At 41.6% G+C, this 23,089-nt stretch overlaps 1 pseudogene; it reads left to right on the forward strand.

Annotated features, from left to right (window-relative positions):
- The window catches only part of LOC102126125 (uncharacterized protein CXorf49-like), a 39,271-nt pseudogene that overhangs the window by 2,392 nt on the left and 13,790 nt on the right, over positions 1–23,089 (forward strand).

The raw sequence follows: 23,089 nt of genomic DNA on the forward strand, positions 1-23,089 counted from the left end.
ACCTCGGCCTCCCAAAGTGCTGGGATTACAGGCGTGAGCCACCACGCCCTGCCCCTCCCTTTCAATTTTCTGAACAAGTTTGTGTCAAATGGAAGATATATGTTCCTAGGATGTTTGTCAGAATGTGGTGGGGAATCCTGGAGTTTATTCGTGGAAAGCCTTTAACTACTGATATCTTTCTGTAATGATTCTGGAACAGTTTACGTTGGCCGTGCCTTCTTGCGTTCGTTTTGGTGGGTTTGGTTTCCTACCGATTGGTGACCTTTTGCATTGTTTTCAAACTGACTGGAATAAAATGGTCCATAATACCCCCTTCATCCCAGATTGCATTGGTTTTTATTTTGGAACCACAGGAGAGTTGCAGGGAAAGCACAAGGAGCACCCCTACGTATATTCTTCAACTGCACCCTCCAGTTGTTACCACTTTCTCACATTTGCTTCATCCCTCCCTCCATCCCGTGCCCCCATCTTTCTCTGAGCCTGTGTGCATGCTTGTATTTTTTTTTTTTTTTTTTTTTGAGACGGAGTCTCGCTCTGTCGCCCAGGCTGGAGTGCAGTGGCCAGATCTCAGCTCACCGCAAGCTCCGCCTCCCGGGTTCACGCCATTCTCCTGCCTCAGCCTCCCGAGTAGCTGGGACTACAGGCGCCTGCCACCTCGCCCGGCTAGTTTTTTGTATTTTTTAGTAGAGACGGGGTTTCACCATGTTAGCCAGGATGGTCTCGATCTCCTGACTTCGTGATCCGCCCGTCTCGGCCTCCCAAAGTGCTGGGATTACAGGCTTGAGCCACCGCGCCGGCCACATGCGTGTACTTTTTTTTGAAATTGTTTTGTGGAATCATTTGAGATCCATTTGAATCATTTAGATCCATCATCCATAAATACTGCAGCATGTATCGCCTACGAGAAAGCATGGTCTCCCACAAAACCTTAATGACATCATGACACTCAGGAAATGTAACATTGAGACCACACAGTTTTTTACTGTATGATCACATGAAACATTTTCGATTTTCCCCATGGTCCCATAGTATCCCTCATAGCTGCTTTCTAACAAAATTCTCTTTCCAACCAAACACCGTGCTTTGCATTTAGTTGTGAAGTCTCTTTTGAGACAGGGTCTCCCTCTGTCGCCCATGCTGGCATGTAGTGTCGGAAACCCGGTTTACTGCAACCTTGGCCTCCAGGCTCAAGGCATCCTCCCACCTCAGCCTCCTGAGTAGCTTGGACTACAGGCAAGCCCCATCCACTCGCCTAGGTCTCCCAAAGTGATGCGATTACGAGCGTGAGCCATGGTTCTCGGCCCACCAGGTCTCTTCAGTGTCCTTTAAGGAGTACTTTTTTTTTTTTTTTTTTTTGAGATGGAGTCTCACTCTGTTGCCCAGGCTGGAGCACAGTGGTGCGATTTCAGCCCACTGCAAGCTCTGCCTCCTGGGTTCACACTATTCTCCTGCCTCAACCTCCCAAGTAGCTGGGGACAACAGGCGCCCACCAGCACACCCAGCTAATTTTTTGTATTTTTTAATAGAGACGGGGTTTCACTGTGTTAACCAGGATGGTCTCAATCTCCTGGCCTCGTGATCCACCTGCTTTAAAGTGTGCTTTAAACCAGTGCAGTCGTTGTCAGGAAGCCCTTGAACGTAGGTTTGTCAAATGGCTTCCTTGTAATTAGACTCAGGTAGGTTTAACATTTTTGGCAGGACTACTGCATAGCAGACGTGCTGTCCTTCTCAGGGCATAACATCAGCAGATTTTCCATGTCGGTTTGTCTCATGACTGGTGATGTTCATCTTGACCATGTGGTCAGGGCGCTGTTCCAGATTACTCCACTGTGAAAGTGCCATCTTCTCTTTGTATTGAATTAGCCATGTGCTGTTACTGCATGGGCACTCTGTGTGAATATCCAGTTCCCCCACAATATCCTTTTTCTATATTTTGGATGTCTGCATATGATATGGCTTGGAACCGTGTCCCCACCAAGTTTCGTGTCAACCTGTAACTTCTAATGTTGGAGGTGGGACCTGGTGGGAGGTGACTGGATCACGGGGCTAGATTTCTCCGGAGTGGTTTAGCAGCATCCACTTGGTACTGTCCTCGTGGTCGTGAGTGAGTTGTCGTAAGTCTGCTCATTTAAAAGTGTTGACACCTCCCCCTGTTCTCTCTCTCTTGCTCCTGCTCCTATCATGTAACATGTACCTGCTCCTGTTTTGTCTTCCGCCATGATTGCAAGTTTCTTGAGTCCTCCCAGAAGCAGAAGCCTCTATGCTCCCCATACAGCCTGCAGAACCATGAGCTCTTGTCTTTGTAAATGACTGGGTCTTGGGTATTGCGATACAGCAACATGAGAACAGACGTAACATCGTCTGTGGTTATCTCTCCCTTTTCTTTCCTGATAGCGGTGCCCTTCTCCCTTGTTTTCTTGACCAGTCTCACAAGAGTTGTACCAATTTCATTCCTCTTCCAAACACCCAACTTCTGGTTTTGTGATTCTTACGCTTCTTTCCGCTTTCACTGATTTTTGCTTTTACCTTGATGACTTCCTTCTACTTTCCTTGGTCTTATGTTGGGCTTCTTTTTTGAACATTTTCTCATTAATTGTCTGTGATCCTCTTTTAAACATATGCTTTTAGCAGCCTACACGTCCCTCTCAGGACTCCTTTACTTGTGCCGACAAGGGTTTAGGAGTAGTATTTTTGTGATCATCCAGTTCCAAACACGGGAAACCGTGAAAATCGCAACTTTCATGGGACGGAATGAATATATCACGGTATGTTAATACAACGGAATAGTATTTCAGCAATGGAAAAGTACAGAGTACTCTTCCATGGAATAATAGGCGCGAATCTTACGAAGATAATATCGAGTGAAGGAAGCAAGGGACAACACGGGCACGTTTAAGGATTCCATTCCTATAACTTCAAATGACAGGCAACACTAACCTACCTTGTTGAAGAATGCGTACTTAGGGTATAAAACCATAGAGAAGAACAAGGAAAGGACAATCAGAAAAGTCAGGATGTTGGTTACCCCTTGCGGTAGGAGTGGGGCTGAGCTCAGGCAGGGCCACCCCAGGAGGCTTTGGGAGACGCTGGCGGTGTTCTCCTCTGGGACCTAGGGGAACGTTTCCGTACAGGTGCACTTGATAATCATTTATTAAACTGTGCACATCGATTGTGATGTTTTCTTTCTGTGTGGTGCTTACCACCATAAGCCGAGAAAAACCAGTGCTAACGGAAGTAACCTTGCATTAAACAGGTAAGTATTTTATAACCAGAAGGATAACCAACATTTTATTTTCCCTATTTATAGCAGATCTCCTTGCGAGTACTAGTATCAGTTTATTGATAGTGATAGCTTGATTTCAATTTCTCATAGACTTCACCGAACATCATAGGAATGATGCTTACATAATTGTGATATTAATTTTGATGTTTTGGTAAATATTTTATATTTGGGTGGTAAGTTTTCATTCAGAATTTGTGATTTTGTGCTGGAACCCCATGCACTTGCTACATTTTTCTCACGGGAGATTTGTCACTTCCCCATCCACTTATTCTCAGGGGTGGAGGACCTAGGACCTGAGATAAAGAAATTAAGGCAACAACAGTAAGGGAAAACAATGCAAATTTTCACCTTCGTAGTTTTTGTCAGTTAATTGTGCTATATTCATACGATGGAATTCCCATTTTTTTTTTTTTTTGCAGTGGAAATGTATGGGGTATTCTTAGGGATACTATCCATTTTTAAGAAAAGTCCATTACCAAGATATAACTAATTACATGAAGTTAAATATCATATGATATTTATAAAGCATACTATACATATATACAAGTTTAGAAAACCAATCTACTGCGAATGAACTGTTGTGAAGTGATGAAAGCACGTATTGAGTACTGAGATCTAGAAACAGTACACTGTAGTTCTGCAGGTCTTATATGTATTTCATTGTGCTGAAGACACCAAATACGAAATGCTGTATAATGTATGATTCCATTTGTAGAACATCCTTAAAAGTGGAAAACTACACATACAGAAAAGTAATCAGTCATTTCCAGGTCAGTGGGTTGTGAGAAGTGTTTAACTACAAATGTGTGTTATTTGTTATGCAATTTTGCCCCTCTTTATTTTGAAATGTAACATACATAGAGAGAACTTCACAATATGTGTGTATTGTTTAATAAGTGATCATCAAAGGCACCCCTACGGAAACACCCCCATGTCACCGAGGAGAACACCGCCAGCATTCCCCAAAGCTCCTGGGGTGTCTCTGCCTCATCTCAGCCTCATTCCTCCTTCAAGAGGAAACCAACACATTTACTTTTGTGATCATCCTTTCCTCTGTTTTCTCTATGTTTTTCTGTCCTATGTCCTACATTACATTCTTTTAATAGTACAGTTTGCCTGCAGAGGACATGTTCCTAAATATAGAAAACCACACGGTCTCAGCCCCAAAGCTCCTCAAGCTGATCAACAACTTCAGCAAAGTCTCAGGATACCAAATCAATGTGAAAAATTGCTAACATTCCTATACGCCAACAACAGTCAAGCAGAGAGCCAGATCAGGAACAGAGTCCCATTCATAATTGCTACACACACACAAGATACCCAGGAATACGCCGCACCAGGGAGGTGAAAGATCTCTACAAGAAGAACTACAAAACAGTGCTCAAGGAAATCAGAGATGTCACAAACAAATTTAAAAACATTTCTGCTCATGAATAGGAAGAATCAATATCATTAAAGTGGCCATACTGCCCAAAGCAATTTGCAGATTCAATTCGATTCCTGTTAGGTTACCTTTGGAATTCTTCACAGTACAAGAAAACCTATTTTAAAATTCATATGGAACTGAAAAAGAGCCTGAGTGGCCAAGGCAATCCTAAGCGTAAAAGAACAAAGATGGAGGCATCACGGTATGCGACTTCAAACTACACCGCAGGCCCGCAGTAACCAAAACAGCATGGTACTGGTACAAAAACAGACATGGAGACCAATGGAAAACAACAGAGGATCCAGAAATGAGGCCCCACACCTACAACTATCTGGTCTTTGACAAACCTAATGAAAGCGAGGAATGGGGAAAGGATTCCCTATTCAGGAAATGGTGCTGGGATAACTGGCTAGCCATACACGGAAGATTGCAACTGGACCCCTTTCTTACACCAGGTACTAGTCAGTTCTCTTGCTGCTAATAAAGACATACCTGAGACTGGGTAATTTATAAAGAAAAGAAGTTCAATGGACTCACAGTTCCACATGCCTTAGGAGGCCTCACAATCACGGCAGAAGGCGAAGGAGGAGCAAAGCTGTGTCTTACATGGCGGCAGGGAAGACAGCATGTGCAGGGGAACTGCCCTTTATAAAACCATGAGATCTCAGGAGACTTATTTGCTATCACAAGAACAGCACAGGAAAGATCCGCCCCTATGATTCAATTACCTCCCACCAGATCCCTCCCACAACACGTGGGGATTATGGGAGCTACAATTCAAGATGAGATTTGGGTAGGGATACAGCCAAACTGTATCACACTATATACAAAAATTAACTCAACATGGATTAAAGACTTAAATGTAAAACCCAAAACTATAAAAACCCTGCAAGGCAACCTAGGCAATCATTTTCTGGACATAGGAATGGGCAAAGATTTCATGATGAAGACACCAAGAGTAATTACAACAAAAGCAAAAACTGACTAATGGGATCTAATTAAACTGAAGAGCTCTGCACATTGAAGGAAACTATCAACAGAGTGAACAGACAACCTACAGAATAAGAGAAAACGTTAGCAGACTATGGATCTGACAAAGGTCTAATATCCAGCATCCATAAGGAACTTAAACAAGTGTGCAAGAACAAAACCAAACAACCCCATTAAAAAGTGGGCAGTCCAGGTGCAGTGGCTCACGCCTGTAATCCCAACACTTTGGGAGGCCGAGACGGGTGGATCACGAGATCAGGAGATCGAGACCATCCTGGCTAACACGGTGAAACCCCATCTCTACTAAAACCATACAAAAAAATTAGCCAGGCGTGGTGGTGGGCACCTGTAGTTCCAGCTACTCAGGAGGCTGAGGCAGGAGAATGGTGTGAACCCGGGAGGCAGAGCTTGCAGTGAGTGGAGATCGCACCACTGCACTCCAGCCTGGGCAACAGAGTGAGACTCCATCTCAAAAAAAAAAAAAAAAAAAAAAAAAAGAAAGTGGGCAAAGGACATGAACAGTCACTTTTCAAAAGAAGACATACATGCAGCCAACAATCTTGTGAAGGAACACTCAACGTCACTGACCATTAGAGAAATGCAAATCAAAACCACAACCGGATACCATCTCACACCAGTCAGAATGGTTATTATTTCAAAGTAAAATAATGATAGATACTGGCGAGGTTGCAGAGAAAAAGGAACACTTATACACTGTTGGTGAGAGTGTAAATTAGTTTAACCATTGTGGAAGACAGTGTGGTGATTCCTCAAAGACCTACAGACAGAAATACCATTCGGTGCAGCAATCTCATCACTGAGCATATACCGAAAGGAATATAATAAATCATTCTATTATCAAGACATGTGCATGTGTATATTCATTGCAGCACTATTCACAAGAGCAAAGACATGGAATCAGTCTAAATGCCCAGCAATGGTAGACTGGATAAAGGAAATGTGGTACATATACACCATGGGATACTATGCAGCCATAAAAAAGAATGAGATAAGGTCCTTTGCAGGAACATGGTTGGATCTGGAGGTCATTATCCTCAGCAGACTAATGCAGGAACAGAAAACCAAAAACTGCATATTCCCACTTATAAGTGGGAGCTAAATGATGAGAACACAGGGACACAAAGAGGGGAACGGCACGCACTGGGGCCTATCAGACGGTGGAGGGTGGGAAGATGGAGAGGAGCAGGAAAAATAACGAACGGGTACTAGGCTTAATCACTGGGTGATGAAATAATTTCTACAAGAACCCACACGACACAAGTTTACCTATGTGACAAACCTGTACATGTACCCCTGAACTTAAAAGTTAAATTCGAGAAATAATAATATGATTTGATCTTGACTGTTACGTACTTTTGTATTAGTGGAATCAGAAAATATGTTCATATTTCTTGCTTCTTGTGTTTAATGTCAGGAGTTTGGTTTTGGATATTTAAATTTGAGATGTCTATTAGGTATCCACGTGGAGAAGTTGAGCAGACAAAGGTCTGGATCTGGGCTGAAGAAATACATATGGGAGTCACCGTAGTATCGATATTTTTTTTCAGGGCCCACTGCAGAGCTTATAGCTTGCAGTGAACGCCAAGAATGAGTTCTCAGACAATTCCAGCTGAGCGGGGCCAGGGGCAGCTCTTCTCAGAGAGTCCGCCCAGCATCTGTCCGCCAAGTATTTATTGAAAGGGTTTGTTAAACCACAAACATCCACTAGATGGCTTTTTTGAGGTCTGGTCGTGAGACACCTGTGGCCTTGTAAAAGCACTCAAACCGCATTCTCGGGAGGCTGTTTTCAGCCTTCCTTATCACACCACACACTCCACTGCCCGTCCTGTTTTCAGGGTCAAGGAGTTTCATTCTCATGCACAAATAACATACATACAATGCCTCAGTATGTTTCCATGCCCCGACCTCAAACGCCTTGTACATAAGCTGGAATATGTTGTCGTGCACCCCCCACACCCACTCCAGAGACAGAAATTACACCACTTTTCTATTGAGTTATGTTAAAATACACGGAACACAAAATTTACCATCTTAAGCGTTTTTCAGTTTTCAGCTCAGTAGTGTTAAGTATATTCGCATTGCTGTGCAGCCAATCTCCAGCATGTCTTCAAGTGCAAAACTGAAATGTATACCCGGTAAACAACTCCTCATTTTCCCCTGCCCCCGAGCCCCTGGAAACCACCACTCTACCTTCCGTTTCTGAGTTTGAATATTTTAGATCCCGTATATAGGTGGAATCATGTAGTATTTGTCCTTTTGTGACTGTCTCATTTCATAGCATAAGGTCCGGGTAACTCCATTTTTAGTTTTCTGAGTAACCGCCACACGGTTTTCCACAGCAGCTGTGCCATTTTACATTCCCACCAACAGTGCACAAAGGTTCCAGTTTCTGCACATCTTCACCAGGATCACATCAGTTTTATTGGACAAATGGAATTTATTTCATTTCTTTGTATTTTATTTCTGTTTATTTTTATTTTTATTTTTTTATTTTTTATTTTTTTTGAGACGGAGTCTCGCTCTGTCGCCCAGGCTGGAGTGCCGTGGCCGGATCTCAGCTCACTGCAAGCTCCGCCTCCCAGGTTCACGCCATTCTCCTGCCTCAGCCTCCCGAGTAGCTGGGACTATTGGCACCCACCACCTCGCCCAGCTAGTGTTTTGTATTTTTTAGTAGAGACGGGGTTTCACCGTGTTAGACAGGATGATCTCGATCTCCTGACCTCGTGATCCACCCATCTCGGTCTCCCAAAGTGCTGGGATTACAGGCTTGAGCCACCGCGCCCGGCCTCTGTTTATTTTTAATGACACAATCGTATACATTTATAGTGTAAAACATGATGTTTTGAAATAGTTATACGTTGTGCAATGGCTAAATTAGGCTAACTACAATATGGATGAACTCACATACCTTTCATCTTTTGTGCTGAGAACACTTAAAATCTACCCTCTTAACAATTTTTCAAGTAATCATTATTATTAACTATAGTCACCATGTTTACAATAGATCTCTTGAACTTAGACTTCTTGTCTAAATGAAGTTTTGTATCCTTTGACCAATATCTCCCCAATCCCTCCCAGCCCCTGACCCTGGTAACCACCATTCTATTCTCTGTTTCTAAAAAGTTTGATTTTTTAAGATTCCGCATCCCAGTGAGATTATGCAGTATTTGTCTTGCTGTGCCTGGCTTATTTCACTCGACATCATGTATTCCAGATTCACTCATGTTGTCACAAATGACAGGATAGCCTTTTTTAAAAAAAAAAAAAAACGCTCAATACCATTCTACTGTGTGTACATATACACATGTGCTTTATCCATTCAACCATCTGATGGGCTCTTAGGTTGACTTCACGTCTTGGCTCTTGTGAACAGTGCTGCAGTGAATATGCGAGTGCAGATATTTTTGACATACTCATTTCATTTTCTTTGGCTGTATATCCAGTAGTGGGATTACTAAATCAAATGATAGTGCTATGGATACTTTTTCAATTTTAATTTTAATGGATACATAATATCTGCACATATTTATGCTGTGCATGTGATATTGTGTCACGTGCATAGGATGTGTAAAGATCAAGTCAGGATATGTGGGGTAACCATCACCTGGAATATTTTTCATTCCTAGTATTGGAGATATTTCCAGTCCTCTCTTCTGGCTATTTTGAAATATACAATACATTGCTGTTAATTGTAGTCATTCAACTCTGCTGTTGAACATTAGAAATTATTCCTTTTTTTTTTTTTTTTTTTTTTGAGACACGCTCTCACTCTGTCGCCCCAGACTGGAGTGCAGCGGCGTGATCACAGCTCACTGCAGCCTCAGCCTCCTGGGCTTAAGTGATCCTCCCACCTCAGCCTCCAGAGTAGCTGGGAGGCTGCCAGGCACATGCCACCATACAGGGCTAATTTTTTTTTTTTCCCCCTAGAGACAGGGTTTCGCTATACTGTCCGGGCTGGTCTGGAACTCCTGAGCTCATGCGATCTGCCAGCCTCGGCATCCCAAACTGTTGGGATTACAGGTGTTAGCCACCATGCCCAGCCTAGAACTTATTCCTTTTTAACTGTGTGTTTATACCTATTAACCAACTTCTCTTCTTCCCAATGCCCCTTCCCCCAATCCACACACATTTCCCAGCTTCTCATATCTATCACTCTCTTCTCTGCCTCTGTGAGACCAACATTTTTACCTCCCACATATGAGTGAGAACATAAGGTATTTGTCTATCTGTGTCTGGCTTATTTCACCTAACATAATGACCTCCAGTTCCATCCAGGTTGCTGCAAATGAAAGGATTTCATTCTTTTTGTGGCTGAATCGTATTCCCTGTGTATACATGCCACATTTTCTTTATCCATTCATCCACTGATGGACACTTAGGTTGATTTCATATCTTGGCTATTGTGATGAGTGCTGCAATAAGTATGGGGGTGTAGGTATCTCTTTGATATACCGATTTCCTTTCTTTTGGATAAATGCCCAGTAGTGGGATTGCTGGATACTTCTATTTTTAGTGTTTTGAAAAGTCTCCATACTGTTTTGCACGGTGGCTGTACTAATTTCCATTGCCACCAACAGTGTATAAGGGTTCTCTTTTCTTCACATCCTCGCCAACACTTGTTCTCTTTTATCTTTCTGATAATAGCCATTTTACCAGGTGTGAAGTCATAGCTCATTGTGACATTTCCCTGATGATAAGTGATGTTGAGCATTTCCCTTTTTTTTTTTTTTTTTTTTTTTTTTTGAGACGGAGTCTCGCTCTGTCACCCAGGCTGGAGTGCAGTGGCGTGATCTCCACTCACTGCAAGCTCTGCCTCCTGGGTTCACGCCATTCTCCTGCCTCAGCCCCCCATGTAGCTGGGACTACAGGCTCCCGCCACCTCGCCCGGCTAATTTTTTTTGTATTTTTAGTAGAGACGGGGTTTCACCATGTTAGCCAGGATGGTCTCGACTTCCTGACCTCGTGATCCACCCGTCTCGGCCTCCCAAAGTGCTGGGATTACAGGTGTGAGCCACCGCGCCTGGCCCCGATGTTGAGCATTGTCATACAACTGTTGGCCATTTGTATGTCTTCTTCGGAGAAGTATCTATTTAGATCCTTTGCACATTTTAAAACCAGGTGATTTGTATTCTTGTTAGTGAGTTGAGTTCTTTATATATTTTGGATACTAACTCCTTATCAGATGTATAGTTTGTGAATATTTTCTCCCGTTCTGTAGGTTGCCTCTTCACTCTGTTGATCATTCCCTTTGTTGTGCAGAAGCCTTTCAGTTTGACGTAATCCCATTTCTCTATTTTTTCTTTGGTTGCTCATGCTTTTGGGGTCATAGCGCAAAAGTGATTGCCAAGGTCAATGCCATGGATGTTTCTCCCTATGTTTTCTTCTGGTAGTTTTACAGTTTCAGGTCTTATATTTAAATCCGGAGTCCAATTTGCCTTGATTTTTGTGTATGGTCTGAGACAAGGGTCCCATTTCATTCTTCTGCATGTGGATATTTCCGTTTTCCCAAGACCATTTATTGAAGAGACAGTCCTTTCCACATTGTGTGTTCTTGGCATCTTTGTTGAAAATCACTTGACCATAAATGCAAGAATTCTTTCTAGTCTATTATATTGGTCCATGTGTCTGTTTGTATGCCAGTACCATGCTGTTTTGATTACTGTAGCGTTTATTATGTTTTGAGATCAGGTTGTGATTCCTTCAGCTTTGTTCGTTTTGCTCAAGATTGCTTTGGGTAACTGGAGTCTCTTGTGGTTTGCTGCGAATTTTAGGATTGCTTTTTCTATATATGTAAAACTAGCATTGGAATTTTGATAGGGATTGCATTGAATCTGTTAATTGCTTTGAAGAGTATGGACATTTTAACAGCATTGATTCTTCCAATCCCTGATCATGGGTTAGCTTTCCATTTATTTGCAGCTTCCTCAATTGCTTTCATCAATGTTTTATAGTTTTCGGTGTACACATCTTTTACCTCCTTGATTGAATTTATTCCCAAGTATTTTATGTTATTTTTGAGAACTCTTTTAAATGGGAGTGTTTTCTTGATTTATTTTCAGATACTTTGTTATTAATGTATAGAAGTGCTACTGTATATGTTGATTTTGTTTTTTGTAAAATATTTTAAGACTTCATATATGTACGATCATGTTATCTGCAGAGAGAGGTAATTTAATTTCTTTTTTTTTTTTTTCTTTTCTTTTTTGAGATAGAGTCTCGTTTTGTCACCCAGGCTAGAGTGCAGTGGTGCGATCTCGGCTCACTGCAGCCTCGACTTCCTGGGTTCGAGCGATTCTCGTGCCTCAGGCCCAGAGTTGGGTGCCACCAGGCCCGGCTAGCTTTTGTATTTTTGGTAGAGACAGGGTTTCGCCATGTTGCCCAGGCTGGTCTCAAACTCCTGGCCTCGTGTGATCCACCTGCCTTGGTCTCCCAAAGTGTTAAGATTACAAGCATGAGCCCAGCAAACTTGTTACTTTCTGTTTTGTGTGCCTTTCATTTTTTTCTCTTGCCTAAGATTTTTGACTAAACGTTGCAGTACTACATTGCATAGCAGTGGTGAAAGGGGACATCTTTGTCTTGTTCCTGATATAGGTAGTACTGAAACCAGCGTCTTCCATCAGCTGTGGCAAGAATGTAGTTAAATAAAAGAATCAGACCAAAAATTGAGCCCCGGGGCTCTATATTTTTAAGAATTTGGGGGGAAGGGAGCTTCCAGATAGCTGAACACGTGGAAGTTCCTGGAGGGAAGTGCACCCGGAGAGGTTATGGAAGCTCCATACCCCTTCCCACATACTGTGCCCTATGCATCTCTTTCATCTGGCTGTCCTTTGTCTGTATCCTTTGTCATGTTCTTCATAATAAATGGGTAACAGGTTTATGAATCAGTGATAAAACCCAACACCATACGCTAACATGATTTTGTGCACTTACAGGAGGAATATTTCCTAGTTAAGTGGGAAATTGTACAAAAGGCCTCTGGAAGACCTTCATTCTAAACTGCTTCGTAGGGAAACATTTCATTTAGAAGTCTGGACATTCTTTCTTTGGTTTGCTGTAATCTGCATTTGCTGAGTAGAACTCGTATTAATCATTGGGACCCCGTTTATTCCAGGGTTCTGGGGGATTCTTTCTGTCCCAGCTAACTTTGGGGTTAAACAGTGTCAGATGCAAGACCTGCAGCCCTGCTCTAGTGCCTCCTGCTCAAATAGATACAAAGAGAGATGTCGAACTCAAATGCTTTCTGGCCTGATCAAAGAGCTGGGGGAGCATGTGTGAAGCCTGGAAGGAGAGAAGAACAAATATTTCAGGCCTGGGTCTAAGTAGGTCAATGCAGCATTTGATTTTTGAGAGGAGACTTTGGTAATATAGAATTGAGTTAATCATAATCCTTATTTCATAACATGCTACCCGTGATTGATATGAGGCCCTATTTGTTTATTTTAAAATGCAATGTGCCCCCATTTACCTATTACCCAATCCAAGAACTAGACTATTAGTAGAAACCTGTATATCTACCTCTGAGCTCCCCTCACTGTAACCTCCTGAATCAATAAGTATATATATGAAACAATATACTCTTTTTGTTTGTTTGTTTTTGAGACAGGGTCTCACTCTGATCATTCAGTCTGGAGTACAGCAGCATGATTTTGGCTCACTGCAGGTTCGACCTCCCTGGCTCAGGTGATCCTCCCACCTCAGCCTCACGAGTACCTGGGAGTACAAGCGCGCACCGTGACATCTGGCTAATTTTTTGGAGACACGGGGTTTAGCCATGTTGCACAGGCTGGTCTCAAACTCCTGGACTCAAGCACTCCACCCACCTCTGCCTCCCAATGTGCTGGGATTACAGGCATGAGCCACTGCGCTCGGCCATTATACTCTGCAGTTTTGCTTGATTTTGAACTTTATGACAAGGGTGTCACATGGTATGTAGTCCTGTGGGAATTACTATTTTCATACTTATATTAACATTATCCACTGTTGAGTATAGAACTGCAATTCACCCATTTGCCTTGCTACATAGTATATCATGGTGTGCATATACCACAGTTTAGGCATTCTCTTGTTCATGAGCATTTGCATTGGTCCCAGGTTATTGCTACTGTGGCCAATGCTGCTGTGAAATTCTTGTCCAGAGGACATTGATAGGAATTGCTGAGTTGTCAATGATCTACTTTATATATTGATGCCACATTGTTTTCCAAACTTGTTGTGTTCATTTATATTCCCAACATGTTTCAAGCTGTATGAGATCCCACTGCTCTGCGTTATCTCTAACCTTTGATGTTGCTAGGTTTCTCATTCTTTGCCAATCAAATGGGTACAATATTTATCTTGAGGTCATGTTTAGCATTTCCCTGACTACTGATGAGCTGAGCATATCTTCATGTGTTTATTGGCCGCATAGGTTCCTTCTTCTATGGAATTTCTATTCATGATTTTTGCCTATTTTCTTACTGGGCTGTTTGTCTTTCTTATTGATTTCTACAAGTTCTAAAAACATATTCTTGATACCAATCTTTTGTCAGTTGTATATAGGATAAATATCTTCTTCCAGCTTATACCATATATTTCCACTTTTATATGACATCTTTTAAAAATTGAGGCGTTACATACATACAGTAAATCACAGAAACGTAAGTGTACAATTTTATCACAGTTATACCCCCATGTAACCACCATCCAGATCAAAATATAGAACATTTTCAACATCTCTGCATCCCCGAAAAGAGAATTTTGAGAGAAGATGAAGAACCAGTAAAGACTGAGGAGTGATCACTGAGATGGGAATAAACCCAATGTCTTCTCCTGGTAATGGCAGATGAGATAATTCAGATAAACCCTCTGTGTTGGCCATCTGTTAGTTGGTCATCTGGTTTAACTCGATCTACAGCCTCCCTCCCTCTCTCTGGTGACTGGGCTGGTATCACATAGTTCAATGCCCCAACCCTCTAGCTATATGGTTGGACTTTCAGGTATGGCCAGCCTCCAGTCTGAGTCATCTCATTACATGAACTATCTAGGGGCCTCCCATGATTCACCTCATTAGCATAAACCATGAAGTGTGGTCCTTGGGACTCATCCAGAATGACACTATCACTCAGGAAATTGCAAGGGATTAGAGGTTATCTCCCAGGACTCAGGGACAAAGTCCAGGCAAATTCTTTATTACACATGAAGGGCACAGAAAAATGAACATTATAAAAAAAACTTTGTCTTATTGAGATCTTTCCAGATCCTGGGAATACAGAAATACACTGCTATGGTTTGGATATGATTGGTCTGTCCCCTCCAAAACTCATGTGGAAACTGGATCCCCAGTGTGGTGGTGTTGGGAGGTGGGGCCTTGTGGGAGGTGTTTAGGTCATGGAGACAGATCCCTCATGAACAGCTGCTGCCATTCTCGAGGTAGTGAGTGAATACTGGCTCTGGTGAGACCAGATTAGTGCCCATAACGGTGAGTTTGTTATAAAGCCAGCATGCCCCTCGGGTTTTCTTTCTTTGCATGTGTCTGCTTCCCCTTTGGCCTTTTCCACTATGTTTTGGCCTAGGAGATGACTGTCACCAGAAGCTGAGTAGTTACTGGTGCCATGCTCCTCCTACTTCCCAGCTTGCTGAATCATGAGCTAAATCAACCTCTTTTATTTTTAAATTATTCAGTCTCAGGTATTCTGTTACAGCAACACAAAACAGACTAAGACACATACTAACAATGGCCCAAAAGAGGGAGAGATGGTATAATGTTGGTGCAAAAGTCATTGCGGGTTTTGTCGTTACTTTTAATAGCAAAAACTTCTGCAGCAACCCAATACCACAAACAACTCAATTCAAGAACTTACATGAAATGGACTAAATGTTTTAAAGAGACGAATTATCAAGACTCACCCAATATGAAATAACTTGAATAGTCCTATAAAGACATTGAACTTTGAGAGGCCAAGCTGGGAGAATCGCCTGAGCCCAGAAGACTGAGACCAGCCTGGGCAACAAAGTGAGACCCTAGTTCTACAAAAAATGTATATATAAAAAGAAATAGAATTCATAGTAAAATACCTTCCAAATAAGATATTCCAACTCAGATGGTTTCACTGGCAAATTCCACCAAACATTCAAAGAAGATTTAATACCAATTCTACAATATCTCTTCCCAAAAATAGAACCGTAAAGACTACTTGTCAACACATTTTATGAGCCCAGGATTACCCTGATACCAAAACCAGTAAAGACTGTATAAAAGAAGCAAGCAAGCAAGAAACAACAGACCACCAACTCTTATGAACATAAATGCAAAAATCGTCACAAAATATTAGCAAATTGAATCCAGCAATGTCTAAAATATGTATGTATATAGTCCAACCATGTGAGGCTTATCCCAGGAATGCAGGGCTTGTTGAATGTTAAAAACAAACAATAAATTTATTCCATTATATTAATGGTCAATAAAAGAAAGAAATACATGATCATATGAATTGACGTAGAAAAAGCCTTTGGCAAAATTCAACATCCGTTCAAGACATAAACTCTCAGTAAACTAAGAACAGAAAAGACCTTCCTCAGCTTGATAAGGGTAATCTTTATCAAGAAAACCCACAGCTAATATCATAGTTAATAGTGAACACCTGAACGTTTTCCTCCTAAGTTCATGAACAATACAAGGATATCTACTCTTGCCACTTCTATTCAACATCATACTTAGAAGTCCTTCCTATTTTAATAATTCAAGAAATAGAATTAAAAGACTTTCAGATAGGAAAAGAAGAAATCAAACTGCCTGGTATTCACATATGACATTATTATCTATGCCTAGAATTCCATGGAATCTACAAAAAATTTCCTAGAACTCATAAGCGAGTTTACTAAAGGTAAAGCGTATTAGCTCAATACACAAAAATAAATTGTATTTCTATATAAAGTAAGTATAGAAATAGAAACAAAACATTTAAAAACCAGTGACATTTACAATAACTGCAAAAATGAAATACCTAGGCATGAATCAAAGAAATTCTACGTTCTGAAAATTACACAATGCTAATGAAAGAAATCCAGGAAGGCCTAAATGAATGGAATACACATGAGTGTACTGTGTTTATAAACGGAAACACTCAACAAATATATGAGTTCTCCATGAATTGATCTATATATTTAACGCAATACAATTAAAATGATAGTAGGATTTTTTGAAGACATACACAACATGATTCTAAAATTATACTAAAAATCAGAAGAACTACAATCATTAAAACAATTTTGGGCAGTGTGCAGTGGCTCACACCTCTAATCCCAGCACTTTGGGAGGTCGAGGCGGGTTGATCATGAGGTCAAGAGATCGAGACCATCCTGGCCAACATGGTGAAACCCTGTATCTATTAAAAATACAAAAATTAGCTGGGTGTGATGGTGTGTGTCTGTAGTCCCAGCTACTTGGGAGACTGACGCAGGAGAATTGCTTGAACTCGGGAGGTGGAGGTTGCAGTGAGCTGAGATCATGCCACTGCACTCCAGCCTGGATGACAGAGCAAGACTCCACCTCAAAAAAAAAAAAAAAAAAAAAAAAAAAAAAAAAAAAAAAGTTAAAAAGCATAAAGTTGAAGGAATCAGTTTACTTACCTTTTTTTTTTTAGACAGAGTCTCATTCTGTTCCCAGGTTGGAGTGCAGTGACACAATCATGGCTCACTGCAGCCTTTAACTCCCGGACCTAAATGATCTTCTCGCCTCAACCTGCTGAGTAGCTGGGACTTCAGGTGTGCACCACCACACCTGACTAATATATCTATTTTTTTGTAGAGATGGAGTCTCACTATGTTTCCCAGGTCTCACTATGTTGCCCAGGCTGGTCTTGAACTCCTGAGCTCAAGTGGTCCTCCTGCTTTGGCCTCCCAAACCTGACTTCTAAGACTCAGGAGAATACTACACTAAATACAACAAGGGTGTTATTAGCAATGGGGTAGATATAAGTCAGCAGAAAAGATAGAGATTCCAGAAATAGACCTTAGAGGTATTGCCAATAAATTTTTAAATTTATTTTTTGAGGAGTTTTCATAACATTAACCTTTCAGAATGAACAGTCCAGCAGCATTCAGTATTTTCATAATGTTGTGCAAGTACTGCCTCTATCTAGTTTGGAACATTTTCATCACTTCCATAGAAATTTGCATACTCATTAAGAAACTACTTCCCATCCTCTTCTTCCTGGACTCAGGCACCCACTAAGTTAGTTTCTGTCTTTATGGGTTTACCTATTCTGGAGATTTCATATGAATAAAATCACACAATATGTGACCTTCGTGTTTCTCTCACTCTTTTTTTTTTTTCCTTGAGACACGGTCTCCCTCTGTCACTGAGGCTGGAGTGCAGTGGTGGAAACGAGGCTCACTGCAGCCTCGACCTCCTGGGCTCACAGGATCCTCCCACCTCAGCCTCCCGAGTAGCTGGGACTACAGGCATGCACCACCATGTCTGGCTAATTTTTTGTATTTATTGTAGAGACAGGATTTCACCAGGTTGCCCAGCTGGTCTCGAACTCTTGGCCTCAAGTGATCCACCCATCTTGTCCTCCCAAAGTGCTAGGATTACAGGTGTGAGCCACTGCGCCCGGCCTTGGCTTCTTTCCTTAGCATGATGTTTTCAAGGCCCATCCACATTGTAGCATCTATTAGTATTTCATTCCTTTTTATGGCTGAATAACATTTTAGTGTACGCATAGACCACAGATGGTTTATCCATTCATCGCTTGATGGGTATTTGGATTATTCTCAACTTTTGACTTTTGAAATAATGCTGCTATGAACATGCATGTGCAAGTATGTCTTTGAGCACCTGATTTCAGTTCTTTTGACTATATACCCAGGAGTGTAATGCTCAAGTCACATGTTAATCATATGTTTAAATTTTTAGGAATCACCAAAATGTTTTCCACAGTGGCCGAATTATTTTACATTCCCATCAGCCATGTATGAAGGTTCTAATTTCTCCACATCCTCTTCAACAATTCCTGTTTTCCATCTTGAAAAAAGTATCGCCATTCTAGTAGATGTGAAACAGTACCTTATTGTTTTGATTTGCATGTTCCTAAGAGCTAATCATGTTGAGTATCTTTACATGCATTTCTTGACTATTTGTATATCTTCATTGGAGACATGTCTATTCAAATCCTTTCCTTATTTCAAAAATGGGTTTGCCTTTTCTTGATGGTTTTTTGTAAGTTTTAATATATTCCAGATGTTACATGATCAGATATATAATTGGCAAAGGTTTTCCTTCCATTCTGTCACCTTTTCACTTTCTTGATAATGTCCACTGATCCACAAAAGTTTTCAATTTCAGTGAAGTCCCATTTATCATTTTTAGTTTTGTTGCCTGTGCTTTGGGTGTCATATTCTAAGAATCCAATGCCAAATACAAAGACATGATTTACCCCTGTGTTTTGTTCTAAAAGTATTAATTTTAACTCTTACATTTATGTTTTTGATTCATTTTGAGTTAATTTTTGTATATGGTATATTGTATGAAGTAGGGGTCCAACTTCATTCTTTGGCATGTGGATAACCAGTTATCCTAGCACCATTTCTTTAAGAAACGATTCTTTCCCCATGAATGGCCTTGGCGCTTTTGTTGTAAATCAATTTAGCATAGGCTGACCCCCACAGACTCAGGCTCCAGGCTTGCCCTTCCAGTCCCAGGCTCCAGGTCACCGGTGCACACTGCCTTCAGCTCCAACTCAGTGCTGGTCCAGTCCCCATAGACTCAGGCTCCAGGTCCACCTCATCACCAGGCAGGCCCTGGTTGTCCCAGGCTCCAGACTGGCCCCATGGCCGGGCCGCTCCCTCAGCCCTAGACTCTGGGTGCACCCATGAACCAAGCCTCCAGGCCTGCATTGGGGCAAAGCTAGCCTCATAGCCCTAGGCTTTGGGCTGGCACCCATGGAATGAGTCGCCAGGCCTGCCATGGGGCCAGGCTGGCCCTGCAGCCTCAGACTCCAGGCCAGCCTCCAGAGCCCCAGACTCCAGGCTGGCACATGCAGATATCACCTGCAGACCGGTCTCTACAGCCCCAGATTTCAGGCCTGGACTTGTGGACCCAGCTTCCGGATCTTCCCCAGTGTCAGCACAATCCCTACTGACCCTGGACCTGGTCTGCTTCAATGATAGGCTGGCTTCTATAGTTTCAGACTTCAGGCTGGCACGCATAGACCTAGCCTCTGTATCCATTCCAGCTCCAGGCTGACCCCTGTGACCTCAAGCACCAGGCCAGCACCTGCAAAGCCAGCTTCCAGGCCAGCCCCCAAGAATTAAAGTCTCCACACTTGTCCAGTGCTACACTAACGCCTTTAGCCTCAGACCCCAGGCTGGCCCTCTCAGATTCAGGCTCCAGGCCCACCCCAGGCGCCAGACAGCCCAAGAGCAAGTCTGACCCACATGGCCTCGGGCTTCAGGCCCACTCCAGGGCAAGACTGGCCCCCATAGCCAGATTGGTCCCCATGGCACCAGGACCCAGGCCCAAATCCATGAACTCAGGTTCCAGGTCCACCCTACCTGCTCACCAAGCCAGCTTTCCCAAGAAATCCAGCAGCAAACCCATCCAAGCACCATGCCAGATGGTCTTCCCAGAATCTCTGGATGGACCGAACCGTGAAGGGCTTTTCCAGCCAGAAGCAGTCATCAAACACTGGAGTAAGTCCCTACTTCTTTTTTTTCTTTTTCTTTTTTCTCTTTTTTTTGACGGATTTTCCCTATTGTTGCTCCAGCTGGAGTGCAATGGCACAATCTCAGCTCACTGTAATCTCCGCCTCCCGGGTTCAAGTGATTCTCCTACTTCAGACTCTTGAGTAGCTGGGATTACAGGTGCCCACCACCACATCCAGCTAACTTTTTGTATTTTTAGTAGAGACGGGGTTTCACCATGTTGGCCAGGCTGGTCTCAAACTCCTCACCTCAAGTGATCTGCCCACCTCTGCCTCCCAAAGTGCTGGGATTACAGGCATGAACCACCGAGCCCGGCCCAAGTCCCTGCTTCTTTAAATGCACAGACGCCAATGCACAGCCACAAAGGTCACGATCAATCAGGGAAGCATGACACTACCAAAGGAACAAAGTAATGCTTCACTGACTAACCCTAAAGAAGCAGAGATTTAGAAACTTTCTAAGAAGGAATTAAAAATAATCTTCCTGAAGTAGTTCACTGCATTACAAGGAATGCTAGAGGGAATTCTTCAAGCTGAGAGAAAACGATCTGGTTATTGAGTTTGCTTGTTCTTTGGGTTTTGTTTCTTTGTATGTTTGTTTGTTTGTTTTGAGACAGGGTCTCACTCTATCGCCTGGGCTGGAGTGTAGTGTTGTGATCGTGGTTCACTGCAAACTTGACTTCCCAGGCTCAAGCAAACCTCCTACATGAGCCTCCCAAGAAGCTGGGATGCAAACCTGCACTGCCACGCCCAACTAATTTTGTTTTTCTTTGTATTTTTGTGGAGACAGTGTTTCACTATGTTGCCGAGGCTGATCTCAAACTCCTCAGCTCAAGTGATCAGCCTGCCTCAGCCTCCCCAAGTGCTGGGACTACAGGCGTGAGCCATTGCACCCGGCCAAGAAAACGATGTCAATTGGTAATAAGAAAATATGAAAAAAGAAAATTCATGGGTAAAATAAGTACCTGTTCAAACCCAGAATACTCTTACCGTAACGGTTATGTATAAATCACTTGTATCTTTAGTATGAAGGTTAAAAGAGAAAACTATTTGTAAAAGTATAGCTACAAAAATGTGTTAAAGGATACAGAATATAAAAAGATGTAAATAGTGACATCCAAATCATAAAATATAAGGAGAGTTAGGGAGCATAATTATAATTTTGTGTGTAATCAAAATTAAGTTGTTATCAGCTCAGAATAGCCTCTTAAAACCATAAGATATTTTATGTAAGCCTCATGGTACTCATAAAACAGAAATCTATAGTAGATACACAAAAGATAAAAAGTGAAGAATCACAGCATATCACTATTGAAAACCACTTGATCATGAAGGCAGACAGCAAAAGAGGAAAGGAAGAAAGAATCCACAAAACAACCAGAAACAAAAAGCAAAGTGGCAACGGTAAGTCCTTATCTATCAAGAATTAACTTGAATGTTAATGGATTAAAATTCTCCAGTCAAAGACATAGCGAGGCTGAATGGGGTAAACAAGAACAAAAACAAAAAAAAACAAACAAACAAAAAATAAGACCAAAGCATATGATGTCTGTGAGAGACCCACTGCACCTTTAGGACACACATAGACTGAAAGTGAAGGGATTGAAAAACACATGTCATGCAAATAGGAAACAAAGGAGAGCCAGAGTCGACATATTTGTATGTGACAAAATAGACTTTAAGTCAAAAACTACAACACAAAACAAACAAGGTCATTATATGATGATAAAGGGGTCAGTTCATCAAGAGGCTATAATAATTATAAACACAAATACATGCAACATTACAGCACCTAAATATTTAAAGCAAATAATTATACATCTGGAGAGAGAAATACACCGCAATACAACAGTAGGAGGAGACTTCACTATCCCACTGTCAACAATGGAAATTCAGAGAGAAAATTGATAAGGAAACAGTGGGTATGAACACTATAAAGCAAACGGACATAACAGACGTATACAGAATGTTCCACCTAACAGCAGCAGAAGACACATTCTTCTCAAGTGCACACTGAACATTCTTCAGGACAGATTATATGTTAGGCCACAAAACAAGTCAACACATTTAAGGAGATTGAAATCATATCAAATATCTTTTCTGACCACAATGCTATGAACTTAGAAATCAATAACAGGAGGAATTTCAGAAAATTCTCAAATACACACAAATGAAACAACATGCTCCAGAACAACAAATTGTTCAAAGAACAACTTAAAAGGGAAATTAAAAACTATCTTGAGACAAATGAAAATGGACTCACAGCATACCAAGACATGAGAAATGCAGGAAAAACACAGTTTTAAGGGGAAGTTTATAGCAATAATTGCTTACATCAAAAAACAAGAAAGATTTCAAATAACAACCAAATGTTACACCTCAAAGAACTAGAAAAAGAAGAGAGTTTATGCCCAAAGATAGTAGAAGGAAGATAATAATAAACATCAGAACACAAATAAATAAAATGGGGACTTGGAAAACAATAGAAAATAGCCACAAATCTGGGATGGTTTTTTGAAAAGATCAACAAAATTGACAAATGCTTAGCTAGATTAAGGGAAAAAAAGGAAAGACTGACCAAAAGCAGAAATGAAAGCAGAAACATTACAACCAATGCTATAGAAATTAAAAGGATTATAAGAGACTATTATGAACAATTGTATGCCAACAAATAGGATAACCCAGAAG

Source organism: Macaca fascicularis, chromosome X (assembly GCF_037993035.2).
Source record: "Macaca fascicularis isolate 582-1 chromosome X, T2T-MFA8v1.1".
In the NCBI taxonomy this organism is placed as follows: Eukaryota; Metazoa; Chordata; class Mammalia; order Primates; family Cercopithecidae; genus Macaca; species Macaca fascicularis.